The 16,378-nt window shown below is 38.3% G+C and overlaps 1 protein-coding gene across 6 annotated transcripts in view; it reads left to right on the forward strand.

Moving 5' to 3' along the window:
- Window positions 1-3,466: 3,466 nt before the first annotated feature.
- gapvd1 (GTPase activating protein and VPS9 domains 1) overlaps window positions 3,467-16,378 on the forward strand; it is a 53,646-nt gene continuing 40,734 nt past the window's right edge. For all 6 annotated transcript variants that reach the window (XM_079826495.1, XM_079826496.1, XM_079826497.1 and 3 more), the window contains exon 1: window positions 3,467-3,646. The gene's annotated coding sequence lies outside the window, so the exon portion shown is untranslated. The remainder of the gene's footprint in view (window positions 3,647-16,378) is intronic.

The following is a 16,378-nucleotide window of genomic DNA, read 5'->3' on the forward strand; positions in this document are numbered from 1 at the left end:
TTTGTCTAAATGCAAAAGAGGAGGAACACGGTTCCTTCAATCCTATTGGCTAGTCGGGTTTTCAGTGCGAGTAGTAGGCTATGTGGGACGATTTAGTTCATGATGTCATGTAGATTGATAGGCCTGCACGTTTAAAAGTTAAGTTATACTTACTATTAATTAAAAAATTGACAAGACTCCGTTAGCTATAGCTAATTAATAATTTCTCAACATTAAACCTACAAACCAGCGCATTTAAATGCGAGTTTGTATTTGGACTGTTTGAATGTACATTATAGCCTATTTCATTCGACAGGAAAAAAAGTTTAAGTAACTATAAAGTGTTACAACTAAATTAATTTAGCTATTCGTGTTAGTTACATTTCAGCATGGAAACAATTAATGTAAATGATTCCAAAGAACTGCAGTGTCATAGTGACACTTAAAAATTAAACCCCTCCCTGTTACTCCCCTTCCAAATAGAAAATGCAACATGGTAAACATAACGTTTAGTGTAACAGCCCCCACTCCCCCCTTTTAAAAATCTTGCAAAATGCTTTTAACCCAATGGGGACTTCATTAACAGTGTTTAAGCTGCCGTTGAGAACAATGTTGATGCTGAGGACAGTTATATCAGGTGTGATGTAACATAATTTTTTTTGCGTTTACACTTTTATAAGTGGCTTTGGATAAAAGTAGATATGCACTAATAATTTAAACATTAGTTTGATTAATATATATATATATATATATATATATATAAAGCAAATTATATTATGTTATATGTTATATGATATTATATGTATTGCCCAGAAAAAAAAAAAAAACTCTTTTTTAATGATCACGGTGCTACTGTTACTGTGAATGCATCTGATGTAAGTGTGAAACTCTGATGTATGTGTTCTCAGAAGTACAGACCTACTGAGAGCAGGTATTTGAGCAGTAGACGGTCATTAGCTGAAATGCAAATGAGCATATGAGCGTTCAGGGGAAAGATGTTGATGCACATGAGGTATGTTTCCCGAGAGAACAGTGAGTGACAGTCTGTGGCCGACACAGATTGGACAGTTACAGTTCTCAGGGGAAATACAGTGCTGTTGGTCTCTCTTAGCTCAACATGATCTCAGCACAAGTCATAGGAGAGATCAGAGAACGGAGAAACAACAAAGAGATAATAAAACATGAGACAAGCTGTAAAAAGATTACAAAACAAGCATGACGAGTGAAGAAAAGTAAAGAAAAGAGAACAAAGAAAGCCGAGCATCATGAACGAGCAGACAGGAGAGAACCCAGCCATCCTGCAGAAATGGTTACAAAAGACGAGAAGCAGGGATGACAGAGAGAAGGAGGAGATAAACATTCAGGCTGAAGCGGAGGAACATGATCCTGCTGTTCATAAAGAAATAGAGGAGAAAAATGAAGCAGCAGAGATGGTTACAGACAAAGAAAAGCATGCTAGAGTCCATTCAGTTTTCTCTTTGGTGAGGAGTCAGATCAGGACGCGGGCCGGTTCGGATGGTCAGCGCATGGGCATACTGGATGTTGTAAACCAAATCAAGGAACTGGAGAAGAACAAGAAGGAACATGACGAACCTACACCCACAATTGAGATCAGCTCATCTGAGGAGGACGCAGCGGATCAGGCCATCCATAAAGAGACTGTAGAAGAGGATAAGGAGAGAAGTGAAGAATTATGTGTAGCCTTGTTGAAGGAGATATTGTTGAACGTAGAGACATTTAAGAAAGATTTGAGAGAGGAGCTCGCTCAGCTTCGCTGCGACATGCAAAGCTACACGGAGCAGGCGCTCTGCGGCCTGGAGACCCGCCTAACTAACTTACTGAGAATACAAGCGCTGGCTCACACAACTCCCTCTGCACTTCCCAGAAACCACACAGTCGAACCCATGGATACCAAGAAACACAGACCTCCCAGCATGCCTCCCCTGGGAACATCTAGGAGACGAGTGCTCAACCGCACAATGACCACCATCACCCCTAAAACTTGCCTACCTCTGTCCCTGGGGCCCCGCTCCAATTCTGAGCCACTGGGGAGCTGGGGTGCTGAGACCGCCACCAACAACAGCGCTCCGATGTTGCTGAGGAGAAACGAGGCGGTAAGTCATCCTCCTGGGCCTTTGCCTCCTGCTCTACCTCCTGCACAGAAAGGCAAGAAGGCTTTGCGAAGCAGGACTCGCATTGGTAAGCCAACATGCTAGAGAGGTCGGAGACTCAAACACTATTTGGAAAAGGTCATTACAATGCCATCAGGGGAGACACCAGCATCATTCTGTACTTTCAGAATCAATGACAGAGATCACAAGATAAGATCATTCAATATGAACAGCTGCGAAGAGAGCTGAGGAGCACAAGTGTTCTCTTCTGTGCTTATGTATTGTTTGTCCTTGGAATTATTGAAGACAACCCAGAAAAAGCCAACAAAATGAATCTAAAAAATAATAATAAAAAAAAATAGATGCACCAATGAGGTGAATAGTGTGTATAATGCTGATTACTAAGACATAGTGAAAAAAAATAGCCTACACAGGATGAAGGACAGATGAATTTAAACTCTCTCAATTTTTGTTTTATCATATTACACAGAAGGATTTTGTTTTATTACTGAACTAACAAAACAAACATATACACTCCAGGATCCTAATCTATGTATTTTAATTTGTTCTGTCCAACTGTCAAATGAACAGTAAGGAATGTGTAATGTTTTGTACATTGAAAAAAAAAATGACAATAAGATTCCAAATTGTGATTGGTCAAATTTTTTTTTTATGGTTTTCGAGGTTGTATCAAGCACATGAGCTTATAGTAATTTAGATTTCATTAATTTGTTTACATTTACTTCACACATGTAATTATATATATATATATATATATATATATATATATATATATATATATATATATATATGATATTGATATTATTTATGATTGGATGTAAATTGTCAGTAATAAAGAAAAAAAGTCTACAGTTTCATTCATTTGTATTGTAATTCAATTGCATATATTTGCATACAGTTCCATTAAAACGTGTGTTCATTGCATTTATGGTTTACATATGTTTTATTATTGCAACATAGACAGAAAGGGAGCCATATCTAAAAGATTATAAAATATAACTAAATTTTCCACAACATAGGCTACCAAAAGAGTGCATATTCATATATTACATATTTATTCATATTATACATATTATTACATATTACATACTTGTAGCGACACCTGCTGGTCAAACAATTTAATATCCAAAATGCGTTTGTCAATTTAAAGGTCTCAGCGAATCTCTAGTTCTCAGTCAATCCTTATTTCTCTAAAGTAGTTTAATGTATTAATAGTTTTTATATAATGTTAAAAGAAAACAGTGATTGGAAACAAACTGTAAACACAAAACGAAAAACACTCAACAAAGTTTCATACGCTGCAGGTCTGCGCAGGCTTGAATTGCGCATGCGCATGGCGCGCGTCTCCGTTTGATGACAGCTGTGCGCTGTGGCTGTTGCTAAAGGGAGGAGAAAATCTCACGACGGAGGACTTTTTATCTCTTTCATTCGCAGCTAGGACCTTTGGAGGACTGAAACGAGAACTAGACTGTTAAACCGACCTGTACCAGTCGCGACTGAATTTAATACTTCGCACCCAGCCGTCAAATTAGTCGGTAAGTCTGTTGTATGCTTGTACGGCTCGAGCTGGTTAATGTGACACTTTAGCGAACTGAGCGTTAGCTGCTTGTTGGCCTGCGTGTCTCGGTCATGTTGTCACCTTTTGTTTCATTACCCCGTTTGTTGCCAAATTAAGCTCTCAGCAATGTATTTCGATTTCTTGGGATATTGTTACCTGACTGTAGATTTCGAAGCGCTACTAAGCGAGGTATTTCATTTATTCTTGCGCTATAAAGCACGATGATTCCTTCGCTTATGGTCGCTGATACCGACTCTTGCAGCTTTTGTTGTTGTCATGCACTTATCGTTGACAGTCATGCTGGTGTATTAATGCCAGCTTCAGTGTTTTATTTGAAGTGGTTTGTTTAATTTCCTATCAATGTGAATTGCATATGCATTTGCAGCCGATATTTTGCTGTGTTGTCACTCACATTATCAGGTCTCGCGCTGTGTTTACAGATGGCTCTAATGTGACTGACGTTATAGACATTTCCCATTGTGATCGAAATATAATTGTGAAATTCATTGCTGTGATAGATGACATGCTCAACCATGCACACCTGGGGCAGCGTTGTTTGCATCAAATCTCTAAATTAAAGGGTTTTCATACTGGTCACTTATTTCCAAACATAATAATTTGTCTGGTTTAGTTAGCACATTTTTACACAATGGTGATTTGTTGTGCTTTACATGGAAATAATTAAATGAAATAAAAATAATCCTTCATTTAAAACAATCATAAAATAAAAAGAAATGGATCAAATAAAACAGCATGGCAGGAGTACTGATGTGATTCAACTGATATTCAGACCAGTAGCACAATTGCAAATTTAATGTCGCTTTAATTCAACAGTTCATTAGGCAAGAAGTTCATTTTGAGTTTGTTAATACAGACACTGCCCAGTTTAAAAGTCGGCATGAATTTCTCCCCATCTTTTTTTTTTTAAAGGGTTAGTTCACCCAAAGATGAAATTTCTGTCATTAATTATTCACCCTCATGTAGTTCCAAACTAGTAAGACCTTCGTTCATCTTCGAAACAGAAATTAAGATATTTTTGATGAAATCCGAGAGCTTTCTGACCCCTCCATAGCCTGCAATGTAATTGCAACTTTCAAGGCCCAGAAAGGTAGTAAAACTTTGTTAAAATAGTCCATGTGATTCCAGTGGTTCAACCTTAAAGGGTTAGTTCACCCAAAAATGAAAATTCTGTCATTAATTACTCACCCTCACGTCGTTCGAGACCCGTAAGACCTCCGTTCATATTCGGAACACAAATGAAGATATTTTTGTTGAAAGCTGATGGCTGAGAAAGGCCTCCATTGGCATTCAGTACACTTATACTCCCAAGACGGATAAAAGGCACTCAAAACATCGTTACAAAGTCCATCTCACCACAGTGACTCTACAATAATCTTACGATGCGGCGACAATAGTTTTTGTGCGCAAAAAAAATCAAAATAACACCTTTTTCCAACTTGTTACTGCCTTCCGTGTGTGCCTCCACGACGCATGCGCGAGAATATGACGCAGATCCGGCGTTCGGACAGATGACCCAGAAGTGATTTGTTTACAATCAGAGGAAGACGCGCGTATCTCAGCTGTTGGATTCTACATTGATCGTGCTTTAGCTCAAGGTAACAAGCTGGATAAAGGTGTTATTTTGATTTTTTTTTGCGCACAAAAACTATTGTCGTCGCATCGTAAGATTATTGTAGAGTCACTGTGGTGAGATGGACTTTGTAATGACATTTTAAGTGCCTTTTATCGGTCTTGGGAGTATAAGTGTACTGAATGCCAATGGAGGCCTAACTGAAGCCTTTCTCAGCCATCAGCTTTCAACAAAAATATCTTCATTTGTGTTCCGAATATGAACGGAGGTCTTACGGGTCTCGAACGACATAAGGGTGAGTAATTAATGACAGAATTTTCATTTTTGGGTGAACTAACCCTTTAATGTTATGAAGCGATGAGAATACTTTTTGTGCGAAAAACAAACAAAAATATTTATTTAATCTCTTCTGTCACTTTCTTACGCGATTTACTTTGTTGGGCTAGTCACGAAGTCCATCGCTTCTGGGTTTTATGGCACACTATTGGCCGAGCACGATCCCATGATCACATGCATGTGTTGTGGTGCTTGTGTGAATCGCGTAGGAGACTGGCATGGGAGAGAAGAGATTGTTGAATAAAGTCGTTATTTTTGTTTGTTTTTCCGCACAAAAAGTAATCTTGTCGCTTCATAACATTAAGGCTGAACCACTGGAGTCACATGGACTATTTTAACAATGTCTTTACTACCTTTCTGGGCCTTGAAAGTGTTAATTACGTAGCATTCTATGGAGGGGTCAGAGAGCTCATCAAAAATATCTTACACACAGAAAACCAGATTTTTTTTAAAGTCTCAGTGGTTTTACAAATACATTTTAGCACTGGAATGCTCTGGGGCATAATTAAGAGCAAGTACAAAATAAATTGCCTGTATTTGTGGTTTTGAATGGGTATTTGGGTATTTTCAGGGGAGGGAAATTGTGATCCATACGGCTTGCTTGCTCAAACACATGCTGTCTCAGAAATCCAGTCTTGTATCTTTTAGACAACTGCCAAATCCTGGAGTGCTCTTGTTTTCTAATCAGTCAGCTGTGTGTGGCTGGCACATTACGTACTGCTTTTCTGATCTGGTTCATCCCCCAACTGTTTGGCCGTCCTCATATTGAGGGTATGAAGCTCCTCCCATTGCATCTCCTCAACACATGCCAAAGCTGTGACATTAGGTTAGCGGTGCTCTGAGTGGCAGAGTTTATTTGATGCATTTACTATTTTAGTCAGGCTTGTATCTCAAAAACTTCTTTCACTAGTATAGTGAATGCTCAATAAGGATGTTTTGTGATGCCAGTTTACACCTACCTCTGCCAAATGTCCTTTTGTTGAAGTTTCCTGATGAACCGTTTCAGTTTAATAGGCGGTTTTGCATTTTTAACAGGCTGCAGTTTTTTGTCATGTGACCGAGGCAGTGTACAAACTGTTGAGGTGATGCTGAGGTCAAGCAGGATGTGTTTCCAGCAGGGTCAGGAGTTAGGATGTGTGAAGCTCCAAAAAGTGTGTGTGTGAGAGAGAAAGAGAGTGTACTGACACATATAGTAATATCAGAGGGGCCCTTTGCATATTTTTCTTGGCACCTTGCTGTTGGTATTTGGCAAAACTGAGAAAACTGACAATTCTTGAACATCATGTGCTTGTAAACATATTAGGAGGATGTGATTCATCCTGTTCTTCTGAGATTTAAGTTGTTTAATTCAGTATGATGCAATGTTTTTTAAAACAAATTATTTTTATTTGTGATGACGTACAGCTGTGAAAGTTTGGATAAATTGATAATCACAATATTTTTTGCTTAAAATCGAGAATAGTAACCCTGAATAGCAACCCTGAATAGCAACCCTGTACTGACAGACTGAAGCTCGAGTCACCATTGGCTAGTAAATTTATTTTAATACTGGCGTAACAATGTATTTGGTATAATCAAAAAGTAATTTACTCTATATCGCTACCGTAGACATTAGTGTTTATATACAAACTATACACTTTTATCCCAGTACTTCTGTAATTAGAATTTTATATATTTTTTGAACAGATATAATAGTACTGTGTGGTTGAAAAGACTTTGTGAAGCTCTTTCATACCTATACATGACAACTGCTCTCTCTCGGTCATCGGGAGCACCAACGCAGATTTGAATGGTCACTGTGATCAATGCTGAATCGTTGTCATTTAGGCTGTGTTTGAATGGAAATCGAGATCTTTTAACAATTAATCTTGCGACATTTTAAGATGACTTTATATAAGGATGCATCTATTGAAAATTCTGGCAGATACAGATATTTTCTAGGGCTGATTTATAACCAATAAATGACTGATATTAGCTTTTCAGATATTAAAAAAAGAATACGTAATGGTTCATCCCCTGAATATTGTTTCAAACGGTTTGATTTTCTTTCTTCTTTGGAACACAAAGTAGATTTTTTTTTTCATGCATTAGAAGTCAATGGCCACCAAAACTGTGTGGTTACCGAGGTTCTTCAAAAGTTTTGGATCAACAATGAAGGGGTGTAAATGATCTATCCCTTTAAACGTATGTTTATGCTTGACTCACACTCTTCTTAAGTGCATTTAGATGCAATCCATTTAAATTATTGCTAAAGTAAATTATTACTAAGTTTAAATAGTGTTGAATTACTGAAGCATATAGCCCACAGTGAAATATCCAGTATGAGCCATCTAAATATCCAATATGAGTTAATAAATTTAATCTAATATTGGGCAATAACACTTAGTCATGCTATTTGTGCAACTTTATTGTATTAGGTTATATCAATTCCAACATATATTTCCTTGATGATAATTTAAATACTTATATTGGATTGTTATATGACATTTATGTGCTTAAATAAAGACACGTAGGGGAGAGAAATGTTTGCTGTATATCTTTTATTTTTTTGAGGAATCATTTGTCGGCCTCCTCTTTATATACTTAACCACGTTTTTCAGATCTGTCAGCAACTTCTCTATCTACAACATGAGAAGTTTGATGACTGTTTCTGAGAGCCACTTGAAATTGTAATTCTCAGGAGGCTTGTCACCTGCGTGTTGACTTCTGCTTGTTTTGATTGGTCACTTGTTTATTGGTTATTTATCATGCTATTAGTTTTGGTTCGCTATTTAATCAGCAGTCAATTTTTTTAGGGGTGTAATGTTGCTTCCATGTAATGGCATACATGTACATGTGTTTCTGAAATCCTTGATGTTCGTTGACTTTTTTTGTGAAATCTCAAAGATGACTAATGCTAAACTGTGCATGTGGTTGTTATTTAATCTCCAGATTCTTGCCAAGGTACTCAAACTTGCTTGGTACACTATTTCTGTAAACCACAGAGATATTGTTTCATATTGTCCAAAGGTGGGTTGGAGACATTTCCGCGCAGTACTCCCACACTCTCATGTACATCAGGCTGGTGCAATGAAATGGATTTCTCAGAAAGAGTGCTTGGTTATGAGATTTTCAGTGGTCAGTTAGATACCAGTAGAAGCAGAAAAATGCAGATCTGAAGACTTTAAAAGGGCTTTCAGTAGAGCTCCACTGACCAAGTGTTATCTCTTTGCATGCACATTTATGTAGTTGTACATGGAAATGTGGTTGAGATGCTTGGCCAACAAAAGAGCATCCCACATCACATCCCCAGCTAGGGATGGAACGATTACCGGTTTCACGATAAACCATGATAAAATGTACTGATGGTTAGTAATATTGTTTAATAATAAAATCTGAGGTGTGGTCATATTTTGGCTTTTACAAAAGTCCTGAGTGAAACTTAATCGAAGATGGTCACCCTGTCTTCAGAACATGCCAGAAGAAAGTCACAAAGACGACCAAACAAGTTCAGACAAGACTAGGGTGACATTTAAGGGATAATAATGTATATTTATTGTTAGGGCTGCACGATTAATGGAAAAAAAATCACGATCTCGATTCAAACATAAATGCGATCTCATTTCTTAATGTTGGCGATTCACTTCCGTGTATTTCCCTCAAATCATGCTGCGTTCACGCGTTATTGGTCACACCAGAGCTTGTCACACTCACACAATAACAAAACACTAACCAATCAATCATAAATCTCCACTTCTCTCCTCTAATTGGCCATGTTTCGCTGTTACTGACGTGTAACAAGATGGCAGAGCAGACCTAAACGGAGTCTGATTTGTAGCGGTAAGAGGTAAAAATGAACCGCAAACTGTGCACGTGCGCACGGCAGAGAGGGAGAGAGAGCGAGAGACCTTGCGTGTGTGTGCTGGTGTGCACTTAATGAAGCGCATGTAAGACGGAGAGCATCCTGATTGGCTTGTTTCGGTAAGTCAACCAATCAATTGTCAGTGTGGGCGGGCTTTTATCTCTTCTCCCGAACCGAATTAATCAGTTCAGTGTATCTAGAAACTGGAGCGCCATGGCAGAGGGAGAGTGCCCCAAAAAACGAAAGTATAAAGTATAAACATAATGACAATCTTGCACGCTGTACAGTTTGTTACTGACATGTTTGAGTTAAACAAGTTTCATTTCATGTGCATATTTTTCAGGTCGGCTAGTTGCCAAGGCTACATGAAAACAACAAACTCCTTAGACCTGTTTAAAGTTGCAATTGTGTGTGTGTGTGTGTGTGTGTGTGTGTGTGTGTGTGTGTGTGTATGTGTCGTCAGATGCGCTGCTACCGTCTCTGTCTGGAGGAGCTCCTCAAATTGTCCCACGGACATTTGAAAGTAAGTGAGGAACCGGCCATGATAAAGTTTTAGCTCCTGTATAAGATTAGCATCCTCCCCTTCAGACTCTGTTCTTTAAGACTGGCTGCACCCAAAACCTTCTTCTCTGTCTTTAAAAGAAAATTAAAAGCTCGGCTGTCGGCGCGAATGTTTTGGAATGTTGGAGCTCTGAAACGTTGCAAACTCGCGTCGCGGCTGGTGTGAATGGTTTTGACGCGAACTATTCACACACGAAATATTCGCTTTTTCCGCTTCGCTTTTTCGTTACGCGTCCGGTGTGAAAGGGCCTTAACACTGTCTTAGTACATTAAGCCACGTTAAGCGTTTTCTTATACATTTTTTTTTAAATATTTTATTTATAGTTTTCATTTTTTACAAAAACGCAAAAACAAAATGAAACCACAAAATAAGACAACAAAAACCCTCTCTCCACAAGGCAAGATATTAAATAATCATAAACATAGAAATAAACAGTAATAAGCATATATTTACATCTAGTCTGTCTACATTTGTTGTTTCTACATTTTAATTTAATTGTAACTAATTACTTTTATTTAAAATGTATTCATTTTTTTTCAAGTATAAGAAACAATGAGAATCGTGTAAGAGAATCGTGATCTCAATTCCCATGGAGAAAAATCGTGATTCACATTTTAGCAAGAATCGTGCAGCCCTATTTATTGTACACTTATTACACAGATTTTCTTTACCACAAATAATTACGGGAACATATTGAATTGAGATTAATGTTTTAAATCTTTTCTGTTTGTAAATCCATTTTGTACAGTGTACAAAACAACCGTCCAGACTAGATGATCACAAGAAGTTGTAGTAATTATAGTAGTATTAATAGTAAAATAATAGTAAAGTAAATAGTAAAGATTTCTTTTTCAATACAATCCAAAACAGAGCCGCAAGTTGCATTTGAATGAAACGAGAGAGCGCGTCCGTTGTGATGCGTGAATGTGCGTTGTTATAATGCGTTGCTATTGACGACGGCCATTATGAGGAAGGAAATGCCACAGAATAGAATCTTGCTTAAAAAAGATCAGAGCTGCTTGTTTTATTTGTTGTTTGTGATTTTCAAATACAAAACTTGTTGAAATGTTTTCAGTGTGTGCATGTGTTCTTTTTGAACACTTTCATCTAATTTGAACAAAACCGTGATAATATTGATAATCGTGATAATTTGGGTCACTAATCGTGATATGACATTTTCATACCGTTCCATCCCTATCAGTGATGCGCGGGTTGATCCAAAATGAGCGGGTGCCTGCGGTCATTCATTAAAAAATAATTTTTAATGATATTCGGGTCGCGGTCGGTCGGGTCATCCTTATTTTCCTTTTGAATGTTGAGCGTTATTAACTTTTGGACAAAATGCCCGCTTTCCCAACACGTTGAACTGAGCAATGCCATTGTGCCATTTTAATAGGCTACTTTTAAACGCATATAGCTCAGAAAAGTCAGTTTTATGTATTTTCTGAGAGGGGGCGGGATTTTTGTTGTCAGGGGAGAGACGCACACATCGATTAGACTGGATAAACACATGCAGCATCTTAATTGTTAAGAAAATGAAACAAAATAAATGAATAAATCAATCCATTAGGAGCGCAAACTGTTCTTTTTCTGAATGCTGTATGATATAGTCTAGTGTTATGTAATAAACATGTAATTTAGTTGAAGCTTCTATTCAAAAGCAACTATCACTCAGCTGGCATAAGAAAGTGAAAACTAGCTCTTAAGGGCTTTCTCGCAGTTGACCTGCTGATGACCTTCAAGCCGGGTCGAAACATAAACATCGCGTTCATCAATAGTATGCATCTAGACAGCTGAAATGGAAAATGATGGGCCGCCTCAAGAACTGCCTGCTCTCGCCGCTGCACCTCTGAGCGCACCACGTCAGGGCCTGAAACATTTTCTCAATGGCCCAATGAGCTACGATGAGCATTTATTACTTTAAAAAAATGCGGGTCAGGAAGCGGGTCGGGTACAATATTTTCTTCTTTTTTTTTTGCGGTCCGAGTTGCGGGCGGGTTAGTTGAAAACGTCGGTCGGGTGCGGGTTGTTTATACATTGACCCGCGCATCACTGATCCCTATCCCCAGCTAGTCATGTTAGCTGCTTCCATTTCTTAGATGTTGTGTCATTGTGCTCATAATGCATGAAACTTGTATACTTCCACTCTGGATTACTCATCTGCTCAGTCACAAGTACATCCACAATGCTGTCCCTTGAAGAGTCCGACTGCATTCGTTGCTGAAAATGTGGGTATTTTCTCTCATGAGTGGTCTGGTGCATAGTAGTAAACGTGTGAAAGTGCGTGATGTTGCATCCAGTCTATGATTCATATCCCACAGAGCTCCTTACTGTTGTGCTTTAAGGGCACCGAGAGCACTGATTCAACCAGATGCAAAGAGGAAGAAGAAATGAAAAACGGATCCTTTTTAAGGCACCAACCTAACCTGAGTTATGCTTTGAATACCAGTGTTAATCTTGTCAATGAAATTACTGATATAAATGTTCCTTAACAGAGCATTACTGTATTTTTCATTGATGGTAACAAATACAGATATAAATGTTCCTTAACAGAGCATTACTGTATTTTTCATTGATGGTAACAAATACATAAAGCATAAAGAATACACAACATCCCTATTTTGACATAACCCCCCCCCCCCCAAAAAAATGGATAAATAATTTATAACAAACACTGCAAAACAACATTTGATAATTATAAACGAATACTTGATCTTAGAGACTGTAGTTATTACTGCTGGATGTTCTGCTTTGCCATAGGAATAAATGAAATGTTCAAGTATATTGAAGTAGAAAAGTTATTTTAAATATGAACTATTTCATGTTACTACTATTTTACTGTATTTAACCAAATAAATGCAGCTCTTGTGTGTTTAAGAGACTTCTTTCAAAAACATAAAAAACTATTACAGACCCTAAACTTTTGAATAGTAATACGTTTGTTCAAATTAATCTATAAAATGATTTTAATCAGCTAAAATTAGATTGCTTAAAATTAATGAATAGTAGAATGTAAAATACTGGTTAAATTTAAATACAGTAACCAAAAAAGTACAGTTTTGAGTTCAGCAAGATTTGAGAGAGGTTGATATCTTTATTTCAGGAAGACACCAAGTCTAATGTTAAGTTAGTGTACTGTGTGTGTGTGTGTGTGTGTGTGTGTGTGTGTGTGTGTGTGTGTGTGTGTGTGTGTGTGTGTGTGTGTGTGTGTGTGTGTGTGTGTGTGTGTGTGTGTGTGTGTGTGTGTGTGTGTGTGTGTGTGTGTGTGTGTGTGTGTGTCATTCAAACGAAAGGGAGCTCAGTCATTTTAATCAAAAAGAAAATTGTAGCCAATGGAAAGTGAACTGTATCTGTAACAGCATTGTACTGGACTTGATATGACACAGTACTGAAATATCAGCAAGTACCAAAAATAATTTATTGGTAGTTGTACTTGGCCTTTAAAAAAGTTATCTGTACATCGCTACATCCCTACTTTAGACCCCTGGGCTATTTTCTTGAATACATTTTGACATTTTGTTCTCTTGCATAAGAATACTCTAAGCACACATCCATCTCTCTCTCTCCATTCCTCCTCAGAGTGACAGTCTGCTCTACCTGCTCAAATGCTGTCAGATCTAATCCAAATGCAGCTCTTGAGAACAGAGGAACTGAAAAAAGGACCTTCCTCCTGTTCCCAATGCTTTTAGAAAGTGTGCCTTTCTCTGAGTTGCTAAAAACAGCATCGGCTGCAGTCCAAAACCTAAAAAAAAGTGTAAGTAGACTGATCTCTGGGTTTTAGTTGCTTGTGAATTTATCGCTGCTGACATTGACTCAGTGTTATTGCAGTGTGTCTTATCTTATTGCTTGCCACCAGACAAACATCCCTGGGATGTTTTTAGTGTAGAAACACTGCTGCATAATAATAACTTATTTTATCTCAGCCTCAGTGTCCTTTTGTATAGGGCTGGGTATCGTTCCACATTTTTCTACATCGATATTTTGACTTCATTACCAACTTTAATTTTCCAGTTTACCAAAGATTGCATTACACATTAAAAAAAAAACTTTGATTTTATGGTTTTTACAGACTTATATAAGGTACTGGGGGGCGGAATATATGCCTCGCGCTCAAGCTTGCCGCAAAGCACTGGCAAAAGTCGCCCAATGATTATGTAAAAATAGCAAGGAGACATTTTAATAAACTAATGTTTTCTGAGTCCGTGTTGGCTGCAAAGATGAAGTTGACGATGCGGACTCGTCATCACCGCAGTAGTGAACGCGCGTGCGCCTATAGAGGGAAATGCACATTTTGTTTGGATTACATAATCAAAGTATTTGTCTTTGAATTGGTTCGTTTAAAAGTAGACATTTCTTCTTGCAGTTGAATACGGAGCAACTTTCTGCTCTTAAAGGTGCTGTATGTAAGAATGACAGCAAGTGGTTGAAATGGGTACCGCAGTCCAAATCAAAAATATTGCCCCTTCTCCTCAAGCCCCGTTCACACCGCCAGCGAAGATGTCGCTGCATGTCACCAGCGCCAGAGATTCATGTCGCTAGTGGGCGTTCCCACTACGGGTTTCCTATAAACGTCATTAGCTGATCACCCTCGTCCTTCCATGAATCTTTTTTTTTTTAAATGTGTCTCTGTATGTACACAGAGACATATCGTAAAGAACAGGGAAATTGCTAACAGCTAAAATCAACTTCTCCTCCATCTTGACACGACACCGCAGTAGCAGTACAGCAGACGGATCACGTGCACTCCACTGACTTCACTCTATAGGTTGTCGCTCGCGAAAATCGCTTCTCATTTGCATAAAGTTTAAATTTCGGAACTTTTGTTGCGTGTCTCGCGTCGCTTTACACGCCCACATTCTGTCGCCAACGGTCACTGTCGATCGTGTCTCCGGAAGTCGCCAGTGTTCTATTGAAATTAATGTGATTGTGTCGCTTTGTCGCTGCGTGTCGCTGGCGGTGTGAACGGGGCTTCAGACTCTACGTTCACATGGGTTTCCAGTTTGAGGACACGCTGCAGGAATGAGCGCAATTGACAATGGAAGGTGAGGAGACTTACACAGTGTAAGTTGATGAGTTGATTTATCCACGTTTTAGTATGCTTTTTTAGATTTTTAGATGGATGCCGAGGAATAATACCCTGTGTTTTCTACCAACTGGTTTGTAAACTGTGCAGTATCGCACAGACCAAAACAAAAACAGACATTCCGACACGGAACGTACATTTCAAAGTAAAATAACTGCCTATAGCACTGTTTTTCAGAAAAATGAATATGTGAACTCAGCATGTTTTCTTAAATATCTGCAAACATATTATGGTATTTTTTTGCTTTAGTACAGTCAAAATGTACATACAGCACCTTTTAATTTAAGTTATTCCGTGCACTGTCAAGCGCTTCATATTTGATCAGCTCTGGTGGCCGTGTCGGAGCCGTAATGATGGAGTTATACACTACAGTCTCACGTGCAAGACTCTGGGCATCACCGGCGTAAACTAGTGTTTTCCCGCCACAGCCAATCATGCTGCTTGCTTATTGGCTCAGTGGCGTTGACGAGATTAACCCCTTAGGTATAGAAATTTGGTTTCAAACGATAAGACCTTTTTACGATACTCGATGTATCGAGGCAATTCGGTCGGTGCCTAAAAAGTATCGAACCTACAAACCGAAAGTATAAGCCCTATGTATAAGATGTGAAATGTTTCTATTTTCATAGATCCATTGATGTTTTGTTGATCTTTTTCATAATCAAAATAGGGCAACTGTGTCTAGAAAAAGTTATTTGCTCCTTTAACTTCCTCTACCGGAAATTTGGCAGTGCAAGAAAAGCAGCATGCCCCTTTTATTTCTCTGTGGTCCTATTATGGTCCAGTTTGTACTTTCCCTCACTGCACGACTACAGATATTTTGTGTAATATGTTTAGTGTGAAAAAATGGGACAATTTTGATGATGGAAATGTTTATATATATTTATATTTACTGGTTTAAATGATTGAACAGTAAAAGTCAATCTTAAAGGGATAGTTCACCCTAAAATTGTTGTTCAAATGCCGTATACTCCTCCTTTCTTTTATGGACCACAAAAAGAGACTTTTCAAAAAATGTCCAGCTCGCATTTTTCCATATGTGAAATAGCAGTGAACAGTGACCAGCATCAAGCTTATTAAAAAGGTGTAAAAGTATCAGCATATACGACACGTGTTGCATGGGATCATTCTAAGTGCTCATGGGGGTATATGATATGAAATTGAATGTATTATTTAACAAAAACCCTGACCTTGGCTGTTGGTCTTAAGTGCACGCCTACGTGTCGTGCTTGTTTGTGTGACTCTATTAGCGCAACAGATAACTCCTTCTCGCCCAAAAAAAGCATGCAAGTTGTG

The sequence above is a fragment of the Gobio gobio genome (assembly GCF_949357685.1).
Source record: "Gobio gobio genome assembly, chromosome: 10".
Classification (NCBI taxonomy): Eukaryota; Metazoa; Chordata; class Actinopteri; order Cypriniformes; family Gobionidae; genus Gobio; species Gobio gobio.